Source organism: Saccopteryx leptura, chromosome 3 (assembly GCF_036850995.1).
Source record: "Saccopteryx leptura isolate mSacLep1 chromosome 3, mSacLep1_pri_phased_curated, whole genome shotgun sequence".
Classification (NCBI taxonomy): domain Eukaryota; kingdom Metazoa; phylum Chordata; class Mammalia; order Chiroptera; family Emballonuridae; genus Saccopteryx; species Saccopteryx leptura.
The window spans coordinates 323,267,070-323,290,382 of record NC_089505.1 but is presented as its reverse complement, the minus strand read 5'-3'; the positions used below and the strand labels follow the sequence as shown (position 1 = coordinate 323,290,382).

General features: G+C 38.0%; 1 protein-coding gene across 4 annotated transcripts in view; it reads left to right on the top strand.

The window, feature by feature from the left end:
- Positions 1 to 23,313, top strand: part of SNTG1 (syntrophin gamma 1) — a 587,020-nt gene that overhangs the window by 150,634 nt on the left and 413,073 nt on the right. For 2 of the 4 annotated variants that reach the window (XM_066379070.1, XM_066379068.1), the window contains exon 2: positions 12,943 to 13,052. The exons of the other annotated variants lie outside the window; for them this stretch is intronic. The gene's annotated coding sequence lies outside the window, so the exon portion shown is untranslated. The remainder of the gene's footprint in view (positions 1 to 12,942; positions 13,053 to 23,313) is intronic. 4 annotated transcript variants of the gene reach the window in all.

The following is a 23,313-nucleotide window of genomic DNA, read 5'->3' as shown; positions in this document are numbered from 1 at the left end:
GCACACAGGAGAAGCGCCCATTTGCTTCTCCACCCCCCTTCCTTCCTCTCTGTCTCTCTCTTCCCCTCCTGCAGCGAGGCTCCATTGGAGCAAAGATGGCCCGGGCGCTGAGGATGGCTCCTTGGCCTCTGCCCCAGGTGCTAGAGTGGCTCTGGTGGCGGCAGAGCATCCCCCCTGGTGGGCAGAGCTTCGCCCCTGGTGGGCGTGCCGGGTGGATCCCGGTCGGGCGCATGCGGGAATCTGTCCGACTGTCTCTCCCCATTTCTAGCTTCAGAAAAAAAAAACCAAACAAACAAAAAAAAGAAATAAAAAATTGCAACCAAAGAAGAAAATTATATTATGATTTCACATATAAATGGGATATAAAACTGAGACTCATGAACATCGATGAAAGTGAAGTTATCAGAGGGAGAAAAGTAGTAAAGTGGGGGGGGGAGTAAGCAGGACAAATATATGGTGATGAAAAATGACTTGACTTTCGGTGATGGACTCACAACACAATCAACAGTTCAAATGTTATAGAGATGTTTATCTGAAACCTAGGTACTCTTATTGATCAATGTCACTCTGTTGAATTTAATTTCTAAGTTTAAAAAAATCAGCCTTTTCCCAATGGTCACTGTGATAAAATATAAAATTGGGCACTTTCACTGGTTATATTTTTCCACAATGTAGAGAAAGCTAATGAGAGAGAAAAAAAGGCCAATCCAAGAGTAAAACTAGCAATAATAAATTTTAAAAAACAGTTTCTATAAGTCTTTTTTAATTTGTTCCAGATGTCTCTGAGGCCCAGCTTTTGGGGGCTTTAAATACTCATTAGTTTCTATGAGGCAATAAAACCCCTTCTATATTCCTGAAATAGTTACATGTAGAATTTTGTCCCTTATCCAAAACATAATAACTGGATTACAAATTCCTTCTGGTATGTACTTGCCTGCATTTCACATAAAGTATCTTATTTTCGCCTGACCTGTGGTGGTGCAGTGGATAAAGCATCGACCTGGAATGCTGAGGTCGCCGGTTCAAAACCCTGGGCTTGCCCAGTCAAGGCACATATGGGAGTTGATGCTTCCTGCTCCTCCCCCACTTCTCTCTCTTTCTCTTCTCTAAAAAATGAATAAATAAAAATAATTTTAAAAAAAGTATCTTATTTTCATGTTTTATGACCTCATGAATAATATTAAAAATAATTATCTACTGATATAGCTGAAAGTGCTCAGACTGCTATTGTCACTATATATGAGTTCATCTGCTTCTTTGGAAGTTCATATTTTGGTTTTGGCTTAACATTTAAAAAAGGATCATGTGGATAAGAAGTAAAAAATAGAGTGTTCATTGGCATGTGAGGTGAACCAGTAAATGACCTTTTTTTTTTTTTTTTTTTTTTTGTATTTTTCCAAAGCTGGAAATGGGGAGAGACAGTCAGACAGACTCCCGCATGCGCCCGACCGGGATCCACCCAGCATGCCCACCAGGGAGCGATGCTCTGCCCATCTGGGGTGTCGCTCTGTTGCATCCAGAGCCACTCTAGTGCCTGAGGCAGAGGCCACAGAGCCATCCTCAGTGCCCGGGCCATCTCTGCTCCAATGGAGCCTCGGCTGCGGGAGGGGAAGAGAGAGACAGAGAAGAAGGGGGGAGGGTGGAGAAGCAAATGGGCGCTTCTCCTATGTGCCCTGGCCGGGAATCGAACTCGGGTCCCCCGCACGCCAGGCCGACGCTCTACCGCTGAGCCAACCGACCAGGGCCTGACCATATGTATTTTAAATGTCAGGAAATCAGTTATTAATTTCTGAAATTAAATCCTAAGGAACTAAGCCCTCATTTGAAGTAATTATATGTAAAATTTTAAATATAGATGTCATCATCTTTTATTTTTTTCACCCTTTAAACAATCTTAAAATGGTATACTTATTACTGTAAAATAGTATATTAATTAAACTGAAAAAGAAAGGTAATTTCATCTGGTTTTATTATACTATGTTTTTTGTTTCTTTAAGTAAGTAACAGGTTATTTCTTTATTTTTGAGTGTGTCCCATATAGTCATTACTAAAATATTAATTTAATTAGTGTCTAGTAAGTTTAAATATGTAGAATTAGAATATGTACTTTTTAGTGGAAAATACATAAAAATAAAGATTTACTTTTCAATTTTCTAAAACAACAATTATACTAAATATTCCATTATTTAATTTACCCTTTGAAGTGTATGCAGTGGACAGGAAGTGAAAATGTAAAGTTGCTGTCATTGGGCTCATATGTGGTCTAACAGAAAGGTACCGTTATTGGTATACTGTATCTTCAGTGCCAACATACAATGTAATATGTACATATGGTAATGTGTGCTAAATGTTAATTGTATGAACACAAAATATCCATCATGTGATATGCAAGTAACCACTGTATAGCATACTAATAATTGTTCATCCTGTGCTGTGCTATGCCCACCATGCAGCATGAATAATACAAATACTTATTCTGTGGTGTCTTAAATTCTTTGTGCTCCATGCTCAGTGCCCGTTATATGACATACTAAATGTCTATCATAAAGTGTATTAAGTGCAACACATAGTGTGCCAAGTGATGATTATAATGCTTACTAAATGCTCACCATATGGTGTGCTAACAAGCTATTACATAGCTTGGGAAGTGACTTTCATATGGTGTGCTATTTATAGAGTTCTGTGAAAGATGAAGTGTATTAATGCTTGGGGGATTAAGAAATGTTTCAAAGAGGATGTACTTTTTAGCTTTCACTTGGAATGTAAAATAAAGGGCACAGGCTTAATTTCAGACAAACCCAAGTTGACTCTCAGCTCTCCATTTCAATGGCTGTGATATTGCTAAAATTATTTAATATCTATGAAACACCATTTCTTGATCTGTGAAATGAATATTGTGAGAATAAAATTCCTTAAAATTATGGCTCTAGCTTTAAGCCACGGTTTGATTTTGAGTTAATATCCTCCATCTACAAGATGGTAACCTAGGATGGATGATGTAAATTCTCATTGCAAATTATTTTTTCTTTTGTTTTTTAAATTTTATTTAGAAAATAAAATTTAACAGGGTAACATTAATCAATAAGTGTACACAAGTTTCAGGTAAACATTTCTATGTAGACTGTTGATTATGTTATATACCCATCACCCAAAGTCAGATGATTTTCTGTCACTGTATATTTATCACTCTTTACATCCTTCCTCCCACTGCCTCCCCCTCATTCTTCTCCCCCTAGTAATCACTTCACTTTTATATATGTCCATGAGTCTGTTTTGTATCCTACCTATGTGTGAAATCATACAATTCTTAGCTTTTTCTAATTTACTTATTTCACTCAGTATAATGTTCTTAAGGTCCATCCATGTTGTCATAAATGGCACTATGTCACCATTTCTTATGGCTGAGTAGTATTCCATTGTATGTGTGTGTGTGTGTGTGTGTGTGTGTGTGTGTATATATATATACATATCACATCTTTTATATCCAATTCTCTATCAAGGGACACTTTGATTGTTTTCATGTCTTGTCCACTGTGAATAATGCTATGATGAACATGAGGGTACATGTGTCTTTATATAACAATGTTTTCGAGTTTTGGGGGTAGATATCTAGTAAAGGGATTTCTGGGTCATATGGTAGTTCTATTATTAATTTTTTGAGGAACCACCATATTTTCTTCCATAATGGTTGTACTAATTTTTATTCCCAGCAGCAGTGAGTAACGGTTCCTTTTTCTCCACAGCCTTTCCAACACTTGTGATATCTGTCTTGTAAATAACAGCCAAATTAACTGGTGTGAGGTGGTATCTCATTGTAGTTTTGACTTGCATTTCCCAAATAGCTAGTGAAGATGAGCATCTTTTCATATAGTTGTTGACCATTTGTATGTTCTCTTGGGATAAGTGTCTGTTTAGGTCCTCTCCCCATTTTTAATTGGATTGTTTTCTTGTTTGTTGCTGAGTTTGTTAGTTCTTTATATATTTTGAATATTAACACCTTATCAAAGCTGTTGTTTGCAAATACAATCTTCCATTTTGTTGGCTATTGGTTTTGTTGTCAGTTTCTTTTGCTATGAAGAAGTTATTTGCTTTGATATAGTCCCATTCATTTATTTTTGCCTTTATTTCCCTTGCCTTTGGGGTCAAATTTATAAATTGTTCCCTATGGCCAAGGTCCATAAATTTAGTACCTATGTTTTATTCTATGTAATTTATTGTTTAAGATCTTATTTTTAGGTCTTTGATCCATTTTGAATTAATGTTTGTACAGGGGGACAAACTGTAGTCAAGTTTTATTCTTTTGCATATGGCTTTCCAATTTTCCCAGCACCATTTATTGAAGAGGCTTTCTTTACTCTATTGTGTGTTTTTGGCTTCTTTGTGGATGATTATTTGTCTGTATATATATATGTGGTTTTATTCCTGGGCTCTTGATTCTGTTCCATTGGTTTATGTAGAGGCCCTGAATAGGAACATAAAACAAGGACAGAGTTCAGTGGCTCGAGGCAAAGGCCACAGCGACTTTACTGACAAAGAGTACTGAACTGCCTTACCAGAAAGGCAGCACAATAGGAACAGAATTAGCAATTCTGATTAATCAATATGTGGGGATATTTGAGGTACAATACTTCACTTGCCCTTTAATCTTCTCTAAAGAAGTTCCCCTTTCTGACTTCTTCATTCTCTCTCATTCTATTATCTGCTTCCTGAGTTCCTCAATCTTGTCACTGCTTCGGTTTTGTGTGTATCAATAAATACCTGTTGTAAAGTACCTTAGCTCATTTCCACAGGTTTATGTAGAGACACCAAGTACAGATGAATTTTAAAGGGTTTTATTAAAAGGAGGAGATTTATTAATATGCTGGCCTCATATGACTAACACAGGGCATATCTGACCCAAATCCGGTAGCCCCAAGTATATCTCAGAGGCTGGTTATATACCCTTGATTACATACAGATTGGAGGGGAGCATGACATCATGACACAATCATTAACAAGCTTATAACATTTGTCTAGGGCAGTGGTCCCCAATCCCCAGTCCATGGGCCATTTGGTACTTTTCTTCAGAGAAAGAATAAATAACTTACATTGTTGGGCAGATAAAGTGTATTATGCTCACTTTGTTGAGGATGGCACTGCCCACAAGGAGGCCGTCGCCCAGGTGATATAAATGTGTGTTGGGGGCAGGCTGTGGGCAGGCAGGATCCTTGGAGCCTGGGGCTTGGTTTTGGGATTAAGCCTTTCCCACCCTTTTTGATGTGGGGTGGTACAATCCTATCATGCCTCAGAAAGTGACTTTGTATTAGAGACTTCCCTATTTTGTATATTGGATTAAAGGTTTGGATTTCTACACTATAAAATAGGGGCAGAGCGGGAGCTTGCTCTCTTGGTTCCTGAGATTATCATTAGAGGAGAGAGCAGAGGAGAGAGCAGAAGGAGGCCACGTGGAGTAGGCCAGGAGAAGCAGCCAAGATGGCGGAGTGCTGAGTGAAAAGAGAGTTGGTGTAGAGTTTGTACAGGGAGAAGGAAGGAGATGGGGAACAGAGGTGAATAAGGCTGGTGAGCTAGAAACCTTTGATTCTAGGAAACTCGGATAAGTCAGTAGCTTTGTGAGCACTGAGTGTGAGTGGCTTTTGGAGCCCAGTGTGTGTTTTTACTTGCCCGCCGGGTGCAAGCTAGAATTAAAGACTATGGCCCACCAGATTGTGGCTCCGTTGTTTCTTTACCGACTGTCCGAATCCAATGCAAACCTGCATAGGCCAGAAGGCGGCTGTGATAGTAGTGGCCCTGGCCCTGTATACTGGCTTTACATACATTATTTCTGTTTTATTTATATTTAAGTCTGAACGATGTTTTATTTTTAAAAAATGACCAGATTCCCTCTGTTACATCAGTATAAGACTCTTGATGCTTATCTCAGTCTTGTGATAATTTATCTGTCCCACCCTAAAGGCCGGCTCGTGAAAATATTTTTTGACATTAAAACAGTCCATGGCCCAAAAAAGTTTGGGGACCACTGGTCTAGGGGATCCATTAAAAACATTAAAACTTTCGAGGTAATACAATCAAAGACATTTATAAATCTTTTAGTGTCTAGCTCCCTTCCTTTGCCTAAAGGTACACATTAATTTCAGGATTCGGGGAAGAGAGGGAGAGCTAAAAATTAGTGTAGGATAGTATGTAAATTTTGTCTCTTATTGAATGGGAGAGGAAGTTCTTCAGATAACCTTAATCCTTTCAAAGTACTAAAACTAAAATGACTCAGTTGTCCTTGTAAGTCAGGAGACTTTTATATCCTTCTCTCTCCATTTTCCAAAGAAAGGACGGGACAGAAAGCCTGACTTTTTCTCTTTAAAATGGCATTGCCAATACAAAGTTTTACAGTTCTCTGGCACCTTACCACATACCCTTAAGGACTGGGGTTCAGGCCTGTCTCATGAAAACAGTATAGGGGATTTTGAGGCAGTTTTTCCTAGATCCCTCAGTGCATGCCATGTGGTCTTCAAGTAGTCATTGTCTCTGTGACATATACTTGAGAATGTTTCACGCACACTGCAAAAAATATATATCTGATGTTCTGGGATGAAATGTTTTGTAAGTGCCTGTTGGGCAGATAAAATATATTATGCTCACTTTGTTAAAGATGGTGCTGCCCATGTGGTAGCCCATCATCCAGGTGATGGTATTGGTTGCCCTTCTTGCTTGAGATGGGCATGATTATATTAATGTGTGTTGGGAGTGGGCTGTGAGCAGACAGGATCCTTGTAGCCTGGGGCTTGGTTTTGGGACTAAGCCTTTCCTACCCTTTTTGATGTAGGGTGGTGCACTCTCATGAGGAATCCCATTTATGCCTCAGATAAGTGACTTTGTATCAGAGACTTCCTTGTTTGTATATTGCCTTAAAGGTTTTGATTTTCTACACTATAAAATGAGACAGACCAGGGGCTTTCTCTGTGGGTTCCTGAAATTAGCATTGCAGAACAGAAGCAGCCATGATGGCAGAGTGCTGAAGGAGATACCAGTTTGTGCGGATTTTGTGCAGAGAGAAGGAAATGGGAAACAGAGGTGAATAAGGCTGGTGAGGTAGAAACCTTTGATCCTAGGAAACTCAGTAAAGGCAGTGGCTTTGGGAGCCCTGAATGGAAAGGGAAGTGTTTTCCCACTGTGTGTATTTCTCGCCCACCAGGTGCGAGCTAGGATTAAATGAAATGGCCCACCAGTTCTTGGCTCTGTTGTTTCATTACTGTCTGTTGGGCAGATAAAATGTATCATGCTCACTTTGTTAAAGATGGTGCTGCTCACGTGGAGGCCATTGCCTAGGTGATATTAATGTGTGTTGGGGGCGGGCTATGGGCAGGCAGGATCCTTGGAGCCTGGGGCTTGGTTTTGGGATTAAGCCTTTCCCACCCTTTTTGCTGTGGGGTGGTACAATCCCATCATGCCCCAGATAAGTGACTTTGTATTAGAGACTTCCCTATTTTGTATATTGGATTAAAGGTTTGGATTTCTACACTATAAAATAGGGGCAGAACGGGAGCTTGCTCTCTTGGTTCCTGAGATTAATATTAGAGGAGAGAGCAGAGCAGAGAGCAGAAGGAGGCCACGTGGAGTAGGCCAGGAGAAGCAGCCAAGATGGCGGAGTGTTGAGTGAGAAGCCAGTTTGTGCAGAGTTTGTGCAGGGAGAAGGAAGAAGATGGGGAACAGAGGTGAATAAGTCTGGTGAGCTAGAAACCTTTGATTCTAGGAAACTCGGATAAGTCAGTAGCTTTGTGAGCACTGAATGTGAGTGGGTTTTGGAGCCCAGTGTGTGTTTTTACTTGCCCGCTGGGTGCAAGCTAAGATTAAAGAAGATGGCCCATCAGTTTTTGGCTCCGTTGTTTCTTTACTGACTGTCCAAATCCAATGCAAACCTGCATGGGCCAGGCTGCTGTGAAAGTAGCCCTGCCTACTGGCTTTACACTGTCTGTCCGAATTTAATGAGAACCTACATGTGAGTGGCCACAATGGTGGCCCCTGGCCATACCACAACCTTTCACTTAGAGCCTATTTTCTTTCATCTTATATGTTTCTCTTGAAGGCAGCATATGGTTGGGGTTTGCTTTTTGATCCAATGTGCCACTCTGTGCCTCTTTATTGGTGAGTTCACTCTATTTACATTAAAGGTAATTATTGACCTTTGAGGATTTCCTGTAGACATTTTATGTTTTGTTTTCTGGTAGTTCTGTCTCTTCTTTGGTTCTTCTCTTTTGTATTACTGTCAGATGTTTTGTTTAAAGGTATTTTATACTTTTTCCCCCCATTTGTTTTTTTTTTAATTTATTTTTCTTTGAGAGTGATGATGAACATCAACATTTAGGTGTAGCACTTTAGTTGTTTATTGTTTACTTTAATATATGTGCCTTGCTAAGGGCAAATGGGCTCCAGCTGCACCAGTGACCCCATGCTCAAGCCAGCACCTGAGCTCCAACCAGTAACCAGAGGATCATGTCATGATCTCATGCTCAAGTTGGCAACCTTCATGCTCAGGCTGGTGAGTGCACACACAAACCAGATGAAACCATGTACAAAGTGGTGACACTGAGGTTTGAATCTGGGTCCTCAACATCCCAGGCTGATGTTCTATCCACTTGCCACTGCCTGGACATACCCCCATTTCTTCCTTTTTAATCTGTGCTTTACTGGTGGTTTATTTTGGGTGGTTACTATTAAGTTATTAAGAGAAAAATTTTCATATGTCCAGGAGTCTTTGTCTTATAAGTGCTTTTACACTCTATTCTCCTTTCCTACTGCAGATCTTGATCCTCTCCCCTTTCATGCCATTGTCACAGATTATCCTTGTTTTTGTTGTAACCTTGTTGGAGCTTTTACTTGTAATTTTGTATGGTTATGTTCTTTGTATTTGGTAGAATAACCCCCTTGAGTATTTCCTGAAGAGGGGATTTTCTGATGATAAATTCCCTCAACTACTGTATGTCTGGAAAGGTTTTTATTTCACCTTCATATTTGATAGATAGCTTTGATAGATATAATATTCTTGACTGGTAATTCTTCTCTTTCACTACTTTGAATGTTTGGGTCCAGTATCTTCTGGCTTATTAAGTTTCTTCTGAGAAGTCCGATTATAACTGAAAAGGCCTTCCTTTTTATATTATGTTCTTTTTTTCCCTAGCTGCCTTGAGGATTTTCCTCATCATTGATTTTTGACAATTTTATTATGACGTGCCTTACAAAAAACCTGTTTGGGTTGAGATGCCTCAGCATTTTGTTTGCTTCTTGTACTCAAGGCTCTCTTTCCACATGCTTGGGGAGTGTTGGGCAGATAAAATGTATTATGCTCACTTTGTTAAAGATGGAGGCCGTTGCCCAGGTGATATTAATGTGTGTTGAGAATCCTTGTAGCCTGGGGCTTGGTTTTGGGATTAAGCCTTTCCCACCCTTTTTGATGTGGGGCGGTACAATCCAATCATGCCTCAGAAAGTGACTTTGTATTAAAGACTTCCCTATTTTGTATATTGGATTAAGGGTTTTGAATCTACACTATAAAATAGGGGTAGAACGGGAGCTTGGGCTCTTGGTTCCTGGGATGATTAGAGGAGAGAATAGAGCCAGCAGCGGAAGGAGGCCACGTGGAGGAGGCCAGGAGAAGCAGCCAAGATGGCGGAGTGCTGAGTGAGATGCCAGTTTGTGTAGAGTTTGTATCTGGGATAAGGAAGGAGATGGGGAACTGAGGAGAATAAGGCTGGTGAGCTAGAAACCTTTGATTCTAAGAAACTCGGATAAGTCAGTGGCTTTGTGAGCACTGAGTGTGATTGGGTTTTGGAGCCCAGTGTGTATTTTTACTTGCCCGCCGGTGCAAGCTAGAATTAAAGACTATGGCCCACCAGTTTTTGGCTCCGTTGTTTCTTTACCGACTGTCCGAATCCAATGCAAACCTGCAAGGGCCGGGCTGCTGTGATAGTGGCCCTGGCCGTGCCTTCTGGCTTTACAGGGAGTCCTCATCAATTATTTGTTTGAATAGACTCTCCATTCTTTTCTCCCTCTCTTGTTCTTCTTATATATCCATTATTCTTATATTGCTCTTTCTAATGGAGTCAGACAATTCTTGTAGAGCCCTATCATTTTATTTTATTTTTTAATTTGTGAGTCTTTTTATTCTTCTCTCTGTATCATCTCTAGCTGCCTATTTTCAGTGTCACTGATTCTCTCCTTTATCTGGCCTGTTCTATTAGCTACACATCTTACCTAATTTTCAATTTATGTATTAAGTTTTTCATCTCTGATTCTTTTTTAAAGTTTCAGTTTCCTTATAAAGTACTAATTTTGTTCATTAATTTGTTCTCTGAATTTATTAAATTACCTATCAGTGTTTTCTTGTATTTTATTGAGTATTTTTAGAACTTCAATTTTGAATTCTCTATTGTTTAACTCCAAAGTTTCCATGTGATTGAGATTGCTTTATGGAGATTTTGCATTTTTTTTTCCTGTACTACAATTCTTTCCTGTGTAACTGTGGTATTAATTTTCTTCTTCCTTCATGGTATTTTAGAGTGGTATTGGTAAGAAATTTAATAAAAATCAACTAAATAAATAATAATAACCCTGGCTTGTTGGTTCACTGGTAGAGCATTAGCCTGGTGTGTAGAAGTCCCAGGCTGATTCCCAGTCAGGGCACACAGGAAAAGTGACCATCTGCTTTCTACCCCTCCTCCTTCCTTCCCCTATTTTCTTTCTCGCTCTCTTCTTCTCCTGCAACCATGGCTCCATTGGTTTGAGTGAGTTGGCCTGGTGGCTGAGGATGGCTCCACGATCTTCATTTCAGGTGCTAAAAAATGGGTTGGTTACTGAGCAATGGAGCAACAGCCCAATATGGGCAGAACATCACCTCCTAGTGGGCTTGCCAGGTGGATCCCAATTGGAGCACATGGAGAATCTGTCTCTCCGCCTCCTCCACTGTCACTAAAAATAAATAAATAAAATTAAAAATTAAAAAATAATAATACAATGTGAAATAGAACATTTACAAAAATTATGAAAAGAAAAGAAAAACTATAAAAAACAAAAAATCTAAATCAAACTAAACATCCACACAAAAATGTATAAAAAATATAAAAATTTTAAAAATTAATTTCAAATAAAAAAGAAATTTCAGTTTTGAGTGGTTCTCTTGTTTTCTTCTAATAGGTGGTATTATATTGGTAAATTATTCATTTTTGACACACCATTGTTCATTATACCCTCTTTTACTCTTTCTTAGTGCTATAGATTTGGCAAGTTCAGCTCTGTGAAATTCCTGGGCAAACCTCTGCTGGAATTTTGCTGTCACAATGATGTAGGTGGGGATTCAGTCATAATGTTGGGTGGGGTGTATTTTGAGTGCTTTATGGCTTTAGTAATGATGGTCTCAGGCCTCCAAGAGATCCTCCCCATGTTTCAGTAGACCTGGGGAGCAGACACAGAGCACCTCTGTTTTTCACGGATGAGAGTGGCTCTGCAGAGCTAGCTGTGAGTTATGTCTCTCCCATTCTCCATACTTCATAATGTGAGGGAAGTGGGATCTGAGAAGCTGGGGGGCTTTCCTTTGTTTTTCTCTGTCTCTGTGCTGAATGTGGGGTGTCAGCAGGCCATGAAAACATTGACCATGACCACTTGTTTTGCTACTGATTTGGTTAAGGAATTCCTCTACTGACCTTCAATATTACCACTCCTCTTGTTAGAAGACCCAGACACTCCAGGTTTCTCCTCTCTCTGGAGCATCAGCATAGGAAAACCTAAAAAGTACAAGCTACTCTGCTTTCTAGAGCTGACTACATGTGCATCTTCTGCCTCCCTTCTCAACCCTTCCCATGTTTAGTTGATTCTGTGCATGTATCTTTTCAGGCAAGCCTGCCAGTTCATCTGGCATTCTTTTGCTGCACTATAGGTGTTCAATTTGTTAAAATTTCAAGGGTAGAGATCCAGAGTATCTGTCATGCCACCATTACTCTTGAGATTCCACACTTGCTTTTAGTACCACATTTAAAAAATCATTGCCAAGACTTATGCTAAGAAGTTTTGTTTTGTTTTTTTCTGAAGTGAGAAGCAGGGAGGCAGAGAGACAGACTCCTGCATGTACTTGACCAGGATCCACCCAGCATGCCCACCAGGGGATGATGCTCTGCCCATCTGGGGCATTGCTCCATTGCAACTGGAGCTATTCTAGTGTGCCTGAAATGGAGGCCGTGGAGCCATTCTTAGCACCTGAGCCCACTTGGCTCCAATGAAGCCTTGGCTGTGAAAGGGAAAGAGAGAGATAGAGAGAAAGGAGAGGGAGAAGGGTAGAGAAGCAGATGGGCACTACTCCTGTGTGCCTTGGCTGGGAATTGAACCCGGGACTTCCACATGCTGGGCCGATGCTCTACTACTGAGCCAGCCAGCCAGGGATCCTATGCTAAGAAGTTTATCATATATATTCTTTAGTAGGAATTTTATGGTTAAGTCTCAAATTCTAGTGTTTAATCCACTTTTAGCTAATTTTTTGGAATGGTGTAAGATAATGGTTCAATAATGTTCATTTGAGATTTTTGGGGTTTTTTTAATGTAAGAGTTACAACTATTATCTTATTTCCCCTGCTTTTTGGAAAACATGTATGACTAAATAATATGATGTTTAATTTCTTCTGTTTTACCTTTATAAAAATGGTATTATAACACATTATTTTCAGGTACTTAATTTTTATTTATTTAGCATTTTATTTCAACAACTTAAACTTGCTCCTTTTGAGAAACTTTATTAACACATAAAATAGGAGATAACTCATACAATCATTTTACCTTGAGAAACTACCAAACTGTTTTTCAAATTGTTGTTTTCCAAATAAATTCCAAAAAACCAGAGATGACTTTATGTGGATATTATTGAGGATATTGTCCATGACTTTTCATTTTTGTAAAAATTTTATACAGGTTTATTTTGTCATCACAGTAATAGAAACAGAAGACAGAAGAATATCTGATAATCCACAGACAAATGCCATGCCCAGAGCTTCTGTCAGAACAAGTAGTCTCTTCTCCATGTGAGTGCTCGTCATTCAGTAGGCTATCTGGACATGTTTTTCTACTAGAAATGTTCTGAATAAAAGTGGAAATATGCAGATTTTCTTGAGCTTAGTTGCAGTACTATCATATGTTTATTTCTGCTGCAAGCTACTGACTATGTCCTGTATAGATTTAAATTATATGACACTAGACACTTGTACTGGTAATGATATGATGTTCAATTGTGAAGGGGTCTGGATACAGATAAGTTAAAGCTTATGACTCTTGTTATGAATTTCTGTAGTTGTTTTGAAAGATGTGATTTCTCCCTATTTCTATTATGCTGAGCTAATTCTGACAAATCAGCTCAGTGTGCTGACACAGTCATCTTCTAAAATGTATTTTGAAATGTAAGGAAGGCAATAAAACATCACTAGTTTATTACTTTTCTATAAATATTATAAAAATAATTAATGAAAATTTATTTTTGGCATCCTTGTAAAAAAACTCTTAAAGTAGCACTAATAATATCTTGATTGTACTCTTATATAACAATGTTTTTTATTTAAATAGCTTACAAAGCTTGACCCCTATGTTTATGCACACTGCTATGTGCATATTTTTAGCTACTGCTGGGAAATCTAATTTGAGGTATCACTGTTACAAAACACTTTATTTTATAACAAAAGGTTGAAGTTTGGAGTACAAAACATATTTTGTCTTAAGTATAACGTGTGCTGGAGTGATTTTGGGCAATGTGAAAGCTTACTGTGGTTTATTACAAATAAATTATGTAAGAGCTATTTTTTTATTGATTGATTGATTTTAGATATACAGAAACATCAGTTTGTTCCTGTCTGTACCCTGATTGGTGATTAAACCAGTAACCTCTACACATTGGGATTATGCTCTAGCAAACTGACCTATCTGGCCAGAGCAGAACTATTTGTGTTCTTTGTTGTTGTTGTTACATCAAAGCTGATAACGTTTTTCAAATAATGACAAAAATTCCCATTTAGAAAGATCAGCTTATGGAATTCTATTGTTTATGAAAAGAAAAAAAATTGTTTGAAAACACATCAAAAAACATGATACGAAGCACAATAAGTAAATCAGAAAAAAACAGGAACTGCATTATTCCATACATAGGTGGGACATAAAAGTGAAACTAAGAGACATTGATAAGAGTGTGGTGGTTATGGGGGGGAGGGAGCAATGGGAGAGGGAAAGGGGGAGGGGGAGGGGCACAAAGAAAACAAGATAGAAGGTGACAGAGGACAATCTGACTTTGGGTGATGGGTATGCAACATAATTGAAAGACAAGATAACCTGGACTTGTTATCTTTGAATATATGTATCCTGATTTATTGATGTCACCCCATTAAAAAAATAAAATTATTAAAATTAAAAAAAAAAAAGAAATGGGAATACAAAGATACTAAAAAAGAACCATCTGCTGTAAATCCCAATAGGCTGATGTTTTAAAAAAAATGGTTGCATTACATTAAAAAATTTTAAAGTTTAAAAAAAAAAAATCAAAATTTACTCTTCAGTTGAAAAATTATGATTTTTTCTCACAAAGTCTATGCTAAAACCCTATGTTAAGACATTAATATTTTAATAATGTCTTGTCTCTAAATAAAAAGGTTGGCAGAGTGATTATTTTCAATTTTATATACTATGGTTAAATACTATCCAAAATACTTTAAATTTTTTTAATTTAATTTTTACATATTTATGCTTGAATTGGTTTTATTTTTTTTATTTTTATTTTTTTTCATTTTTCTGAAGCTGGAAACAGGGAGAGACAGTCAGACAGACTCCCGCATGCGCCCGACTGGGATCCACCCGCACGCCCACCAGGGGCGACGCTCTGCCCACCAGGGGGCGATGCTCTGCCCATCCTGGGCGTCGCCATGTTGCGACCAGAGCCACTCTAGCGCCTGAGGCAGAGGCCACAGAGCCATCCCCAGCGCCTGGGCCATCTTTGCTCCAATGGAGCCTTGGCTGCGGGAGGGGAAGAGAGAGACAGAGAGGAAAGCGCGGCGGAGGGGTGGAGAAGCAAATGGGCGCTTCTCCTGTGTGCCCTGGCCAGGAATCGAACCTGGGTCCTCCGCACGCTAGGCCGACGCTCTACCGCTGAGCCAACCAGCCAGGGCTGAATTGGTTTTTATGAGTGATGTTTTTGATATAGTATTTTCAATGAGTAATTTTATGAAAATCCAAAATAGGGCATACATATTAGGTATCTATATTAAATTACTTACCCTGAATAATTGAAGTCAAGAATGTATCTTTAAGTCATGTGTGTGTGTCTGTATATATATATACATATATATACATATATATACATAATATATACATATATATTAATAATATAATAATATATACATTTACATACATACATACATATATATACATATATATACATAATATATACATATATATTAATTCAGTGAGAGGAGGGGAAGTAGACAGACTCCAGCATGCATCTCCACTAGGATACACCTTGTAAACTCCTTACAGGGAGATGTTCTGCCCATCTGGGGCATTGCTCTTTTGCTCAGTAACTGAGCTCTTCTTATTGCCTGAGGCTGAGGCCATCGAGCCATCTTCAGTGTCCTGGATGAACTCACTCCAATCAAACCATGTATGCAGTAGGGGGAGAAAGAGAGAGAGAGAGAAGTGAGGGAAAATATGAGGGGAAGCAGATGGGTGCTTCTCCTTTGTGCCCTGACCAGGAACTGAAACCAGGACAAACACAAGCTGGGCTGACACTCTACCACTGAGCAAACTGGCCAGGGACATATTCTTAAATTTGATTTAAAAACTTCTTATTAAATTGCTAAGATAAATAATTGAGTTAGATTTCTGATTCTGAACAAACTGAAGTAGAATCAGTTTTGTGTACTTATCCCAATTAGGAACAGCTTAACACACTGGACATTACATCTAAAACATCCATATTAAGACCCAAAAAGGAAGAAGTAAGAAGACAGATTAGCCAGGGAACTTAGAGCATGAAGAAGGACAAGGTAGTGAGAGTCTTGGAATATCTTTTTGTCCTCACATATTCTGGTTTATGAACACTTTGAATCCTACCTATCTTCTATTTTTTTTAATTAATTAATCAATCAACCTTCTTTTGGTGTCTCTATTATAGTTCTAGCAAACTTTTTTGAGTTGTCTTTTGTTTTTGGCATTTAGTTTTTAATTGGCTTCTTTGTTTTTCTCACAGTGTTATATTAAAGTCTTTGCCTAGAAACCACCTATTATTTGAAGGTTAAAAATTAATGAATGGTTGTGAAATTAAAGCTGGTAATAAGTATGTGAACAAAAGACATAAACACAGACATCTAGCCATCAAGTGTCCTTTATCTTTTTTACTTTGCATACTTATTATTACTTTCTCTTGGGAATGTGAGAATGCTCACTTTGGGATTTGTTGTAAATTTTTAAAAATTTGTTCCACTCTGGTGGAAGAGGTAAGATGGTGATAGAGTAGGCAGACATACCAACTTCCACCTTCAAGAACCAAAGTGGATTACAACTTAATTTTAAGAACCATTATCTGGAAAAACCAACTTTGGACTAAACTAAGAGGGCTCTTTAAACAAGGAACACTGAAGAAGCCACACTGAGACTGGTAGGAAAAGTGGTAATGCAGAGAGGGCTGCCCAGCTCCCAAGAGTGAATGGCAGCCCAGAGGGACTCACGTGGCAGGAAGTGAGTTAAGCGGAGAGGGGAGGGTTCTGGGCCCCAAAACAAAGCCCCAGCCTGCAGCCCTAGAGTGTAGAAGAGGAATATGGAGAGTATTTAGCTGCAAAACAAGTCAGGATACTGTTTGTGAGAAAGAGAAAGATTTCTCAGACCCAGGAATCTTCTTAAAGGTACCACACAAAAAGAAACCCTTTCACAACCACTCACCCAGGACTCTGGGAGAGTTGAGAGGACCTAAGCAGCAGGAAGAGAGTGTACTCTATGAGGCACAGGGAGAAACACTTTGAGGGACAGCTACCCTAAACCCTGGGCTGAGTTAATCCCCAAATCTAAAGTGAATATTTACCCTGGAACAAGCAATACCAGCAAAGGGAAGCAGGACACCAGCCAAATAAGCTCTCCTGCGGCACTCAGAGCAGAGTCACTTAGAAGGAGGGAGCTTTCAGGAATACAATGTTGAGTGCTAATCTCTGAGCTGCAGTGCCCCCACCCACACTGCTGAGAGCTTGCTGGAGGGGAGGCAGGATGTGGAAACATGGTCCCATAAGTGGGAGTGGAGGTCAGGCTGGCCATGACTGAAAACCAGCATTAGCTCAGTCCCAACCTGCAAGGGCAGAAGGGGCTCATAAAAGCTGTCTGACCAGGCTGTGGTCTGGGTGAGCAAGGACAGTTCCACCTGCAATCCTGCCCACAGGGGAAAGGCAAATGCTGGGGAACCTCAGAAACCTGTGGAGGAGCGAGTGCACAGCCTTGCCCCTGGAGCCAGGGCTTGCAGCCCAACCAGTGGGGGTGGAGTGAAGGCCAAGGCTGGCAAGGGCTTGTAGACCCAGCACATGAACACAGCCTTGCCTGTGGAAGAGAGGTGGAAACCGCAGTAACTGTTGCAGTGGGCCACTGCTGGCCATACACATACATGAACACCCAAGGCAGTGGAAGAAGGGTTGGTGGGCCTGAAGACAGGCCACACCTACGGAACACAGAGGCTACACCCATTGGACTCCAGTGGCCACATGCTTCTTATTCTCAGACAAAAGGGGAAGGCAGAGACATGCAACCCAAGTGAATCAAGAGAAATCCCCAGAAAAGGACTTGAATGAGTCAGATTTAACCAAATTACTGGATGCAGACTTTAAAATAATGATTGTTAGAATGCTCAAAATCTTAGAACAACAATTGATGGACATAAGAAACACCTAAATAAAGAGATAGCAAGTGTAAAAAAGGACATTGAAATAATGAAAAGTACCAGTCCAAAATGACAAATACAATATCAGAAATGAAGACCATAATGGAAGATATAAAAGCAGGATGGATGAAGCTGAGGATCAAATCAGCAAATTAGATGACAAGATAAACAAAGGCATGGAAGCAGAGCAGCAAAAAGAAAATAGATTCAAAAAGTCTGAGGAAACTCTAAGAGAGCTCTGTGACAACATGAAGAGAAATAACATCTGTATCATAGGGGTTCCTGAAAAAGAAGAGAAAGAACAAGGGATAGAGTCTTTGTTCAATGAAATCATAGCTGAAAACTTCCCTAAATTGATGCAGGAAAAAGTCACAAGCTCAGGAAGCACAGAGAATTCCATTAAAGAGAAACCCAAAGAAATCAACACCAAGACACATCATAATTAAAATACCAAAGCTAAGAGATAAAGAGAAAATACCAAAGCTACGAGAGAAAAAAAAATATTAAAAGCTGCTAGAGAAAGAAAGGCTATCACCTACAAAGGAGCCCACATACAGATGACATCCAACTTCTCAACAGAAACACTTGAGGCCAGAAAGGAATGGAAAGAAATATTCAAAGTAATGCAGAACAGGAGCTTACAACAAAGACTACTTTATCCAGCAAGGCAATCATTTAATATTGAAGGAGAAATAAAAATCTTCCTAGACAAAAAAACAAACAAACAACAACAACAAAAAAAACACCTCAAGGAATTCATTACAAGCAAACGATGCTGCAAGAAATGTTAAGGGGCCTGTTGTAAACAGATCAAATGGGGGGGGGGGAAATGTAGTAAAAGAGAAAGATAGCTTTAAAGAATAAAATGGCAATAAACAACTACATATCAATAATAACCTTAAATGTAAATTGATTATATGATCCAATCAAAAGGGTAGCTGCTTGGATAGAAACACAGGACCCATACATATGTTGTCCACAAGAGACACACCTCAAAACAAAAAATGCACATAGACTGAAGGTAAAAAAATAGAAAAAATATTTCATGCAAATGGAAATGAAAAAAAAAAGCTGGGGTAGCAATACTTATATTAGACAAATGGACTTTAAAACAAAGGCTATAGTAAGAGATAAAGAAGGTCACTACATAATAATAAAGAGTGCAATCCAACAGGAAAATATAACCATTATAAATATCTACACACCTAATATAGGAGCACCTAAATATATAAAGCAGATTTTGATGGACATAAAGGGCGAGATCAACAGCAATACTATAATAGTAGGGGATTTCAATACTCCACTAACATCACTAGATAGATCCTCAAGAAAGAAAATTAACAAAGAAACACCAGACTTAAAGGACACACCAGATCAACTCGATTTAATAGATATCTTCAGAACCTTTCACCCTAAAGCAGCAGAACATACATTCTTTCCAAGTGTTCATGGTACATTCTTTAGGATAGACCACATGTTAGGGCACAAAAGCAATCTCAACAAATTTAAGAAGATTGAAAATGTATCAAGCATTTTCTCTGATCACAATGACATGAAACTAAAAATCAACCACAACTGAAAAACTGAAAAATACTCAAACACTTGGAAACTAAATAGCATGTTATTAAATAACAAATGGTTTAACAATGAGAACAAATAAGAAATAAAAAAATTACTAGAAATAAATAATAATGAGCATACAACAACTCAAAATTTATGGGACACAGCAAAAGCAGTACTGAGAAAGAAGTTCATAGCATTATAGGGATACCTTAGGAAGGTAGAAAAAGCTCAAATAAACAACTTAACCCTGCATCTAAAAAAACTGGAAAAAGATCCACAAATAAAGCCCAGAGGTGGTAGAAGGAAGGAAATAATAAAAATAAGAGCAGAAAGAAATGACATAGAGGCTAAATAAACAATACAGAGGATCAATTAAACCAAGAGCTGGTTATTTGAAAAGGTAAATAAGATGAATGAACCTTTAACCAGACTCACCAAGAAAAAAAGAGAGAGGACTCAAATAAATAAAATTAGAAATGAGAGTGGAGTAATAACTGACTCAACAGAAATACAAAGCATTGTAAGAAAATACTATAAGAACTGTATGCAAAAAAATAAGACAACCTAAATAAAATGGACAAATTTCTAGAAATATATAATCTTTTAAATATTAATCAGGAGGAATCAGAAAATCTAAACAGACCGATTACAGCAAACAAGATTGAAACAATTATCAAAAAACTCTCAACCAACAAAAGTCCTGTGCTGGATGACTTCACAAGTGAATTCTACCAAATATTCAATGAAGAACTAACTCCTATCCTTCTCAAGCTATTTCAAAAAATTCAAGAGAAAGGTAGACTTCCAAGCTTCTTTTATGAGGCGAGCATAATTCAGATTCCAAAACCAAGCAAAGAGAACACAAAGAAAGAAAATTATAGACCAATATCCCTGATGAATTTAGATGCTAAAATTGTCAACAAAATATTAGCAAACTGGATCCAGCAATATTTGAAAAAAATCATACATCATGATCAAGTGGGGTTTATTCTGGGGAGGCAAGGCTAGTACAATATTGGCAAATCAATCCATGTGTTTCATCATACAAACAAAAAGAAGGAGAAAAATCACATGATAATTTCAATAGATACAGAAAATGCATTTAATAAAATCTAGCACCCATTCATGATCAAAACTCTCAGCAAAGTGGGAATACAGGGAAAATAACATACAACACGATAAAGGCCATCTTTGACAAACCCACAGCCAATATCATACTCAATGGGCAAAAATTAAAAGCAATCTTCTTAAGATCAGGAAAAAAAGCAGGATCTTTTTTCTGCACTCCTTTCTACACTCTTATACAACAAAGTTCAGAAAGTCTTAGCCACAGCAATCAGACAAGAAAAAGAAATTAAAGGCATCCAAATTGGAAAAGAAGAAGTAAAACTATCATTATTTGCAGATGATATGATATTGTATATAGAAAACTCTAAAGTCTCAGTCAAAAAACTGCTGGACCTGATAAATGAATTCAGCAAGTGGCAGGGTATAAAATCAATATTCAGAAATCAGAGGCATTTTTATACACCAACAATGAAGTGTCTGAAAGAGAAATTAAGGAAACAATCCCCTTCACTATTGCAACAACAACTACAACAAAAAATAAAATACCTAGGAATAAATTTAACTAAGGAGATTATGGATTGTACTCAGAAAATTATAAAACACTGATAAAAAAAATCAAGGAAGATACAAACAAGAGAAAGTATATTCTGTGTTCATGGATAAGAAGAATAAACATCATTAAAATGTCTATATTACCCAAAGCAATTTAGAAATTTAATGCAACACCAATTAAAATACAATGACATACTTCAAAGATATAGAATGAATATTTCAAAAATTTATATGGAACCAAAAAAAAAAAAAAAAAACCCACAACAACAATGAATAACCTCAGCAATCTTGAAAAGGAAGAATAAAGTGGGAGGTATCACACTTCCTGATATCAAGTTATAGTACAAGGCCATTGTACTCAAAACATCTTGGTACTGGCATAAGAACAGGCATATAGATCAATGGAACAGAACAGAACCCAGAAATAAACCCACACCTTTATGGACAACTGATATTTGACAAAGGAGGTAAGAGCATACATTGTAATAAAGGCAGCCACTTTAACAAATGGTGTTGGGAAAATTGGACATCTGTCTTCAAAAAAATGAAACTAGACCACCAACTTACACCATTCACAAAAATAAACTCAAAATTGGTAGACTTAAATGTAAGCCATGAAACCATAAGCATCTTAGAAGAAAACATAGGCAGTAAGCTCTCTGACATCTCTCGCAGCAATATATTTGCTGAATTATCTCCACGGGCAAGTGAAATAAAAGACAGGATAAAGTAATGAGACTATATCAAACTAATAAGCTTTTTCACAGCTTAAGACAATAAGAACAGAATAAAAAGACAAACTACACAATAGGAAAATGTTTTCGACAATATGTCCGATAAAGGGTTAATAACCAAAATTTATAAAGATCTTGTAAAAGTCAACACCAGAAGACAAACCATCCAATCAAAAAATGAGCAAAAGAAATGAATATACACTTCTCTGAAGAGGACATACAAAAGGCCAATAGGCATATGAAAAATTGCTCAACATCACTAATCATTAGGGAAATGCAAATTAAAACCAAAATGAAATATCACTTCACACCAGTCAGAATGGCACTCATCAACAAAACAACCCAGAATAATGGCTGGCAAGGATGTGGAGAAAAGGGAACTCTCCTGCACTGCTGGTGGGAATGCAGACTGGTGAAGCCACTGTGGAAAACAGTATGGAGATTCCTCAGAAAATTAGAAATGGATCTGCGTTTTGACCCAGTCATCCCACTTTTAGGAATATATCCCAAGAACACCATATCACTGATTCAAAAGGAGAAATGCACCCCCATGTTTATTGCGGCATTGTTCATATATCTTCAATAACGAAGATCTGGAAACATCTCAAGTGTCCATCAGTGGATGAGTTGATTAAAAAGCAGTGGTACATATATGCAATAGAATACTATGAGGCCATGAAAAAGAAGGAAATCTTACTGTTTGGGACAATGTCGATGGACATAGAAACTATTATGTTAAGTGAAATAAGCCAGGCAGAAAAAGAAAAATATCATATGACCTCACTCATTTGAGGAATCCAATGAACAATATGAACCAAGGAACAGAATTGAGACAGAGGAGAGATCAAAGGGACCAGTGGAAAAGAGGACAGAGGGAAAGGGAATGATAGGATGGGATAAACCTGAAGGTAAGGTGGGAGGGCGCTATGGGAGGGGGACAAGAAAGATGTTGAGGGGAATATGGGGAAGAGGGGATACATTCGGGGCAACACTAGAATCTATGTAAACACAATAAATTAAAATCAATAATAAAAAAAAATTGTTCCACTCTGTACCCAGAAAGAACAGATGTGAGCTAGTCTGAGTGTGGAAAGCAACTGCTCTATGGAATAGCTTACTCTCACATGTTTATAGTGGTCCTATGGAACATAAAGATGTTCTTTGTTTCTTAATTGGAAAGATTTAATGTATATTTACTGTTTGAAAAATAAAGCCTATAGAATATTTTTATAGAACCAAATAAATGGAGAAACTGATATTGTTATATAATTAGTTCATAAAAAGCAACTAAAGGAACAACAAAAACACATTAAATTTTATATATGAAACAAAAAGTCTTAAATTTTATTTATCTTGAGATACAATGTTGATCATTACAGCTCAGGTAATATTATTTCTGATTGATACATAATTCTGAATTCTTAAACTTATAAATTAAAAACAACCTTATTCACATGCAGGGTCTCCCAAGGCTGT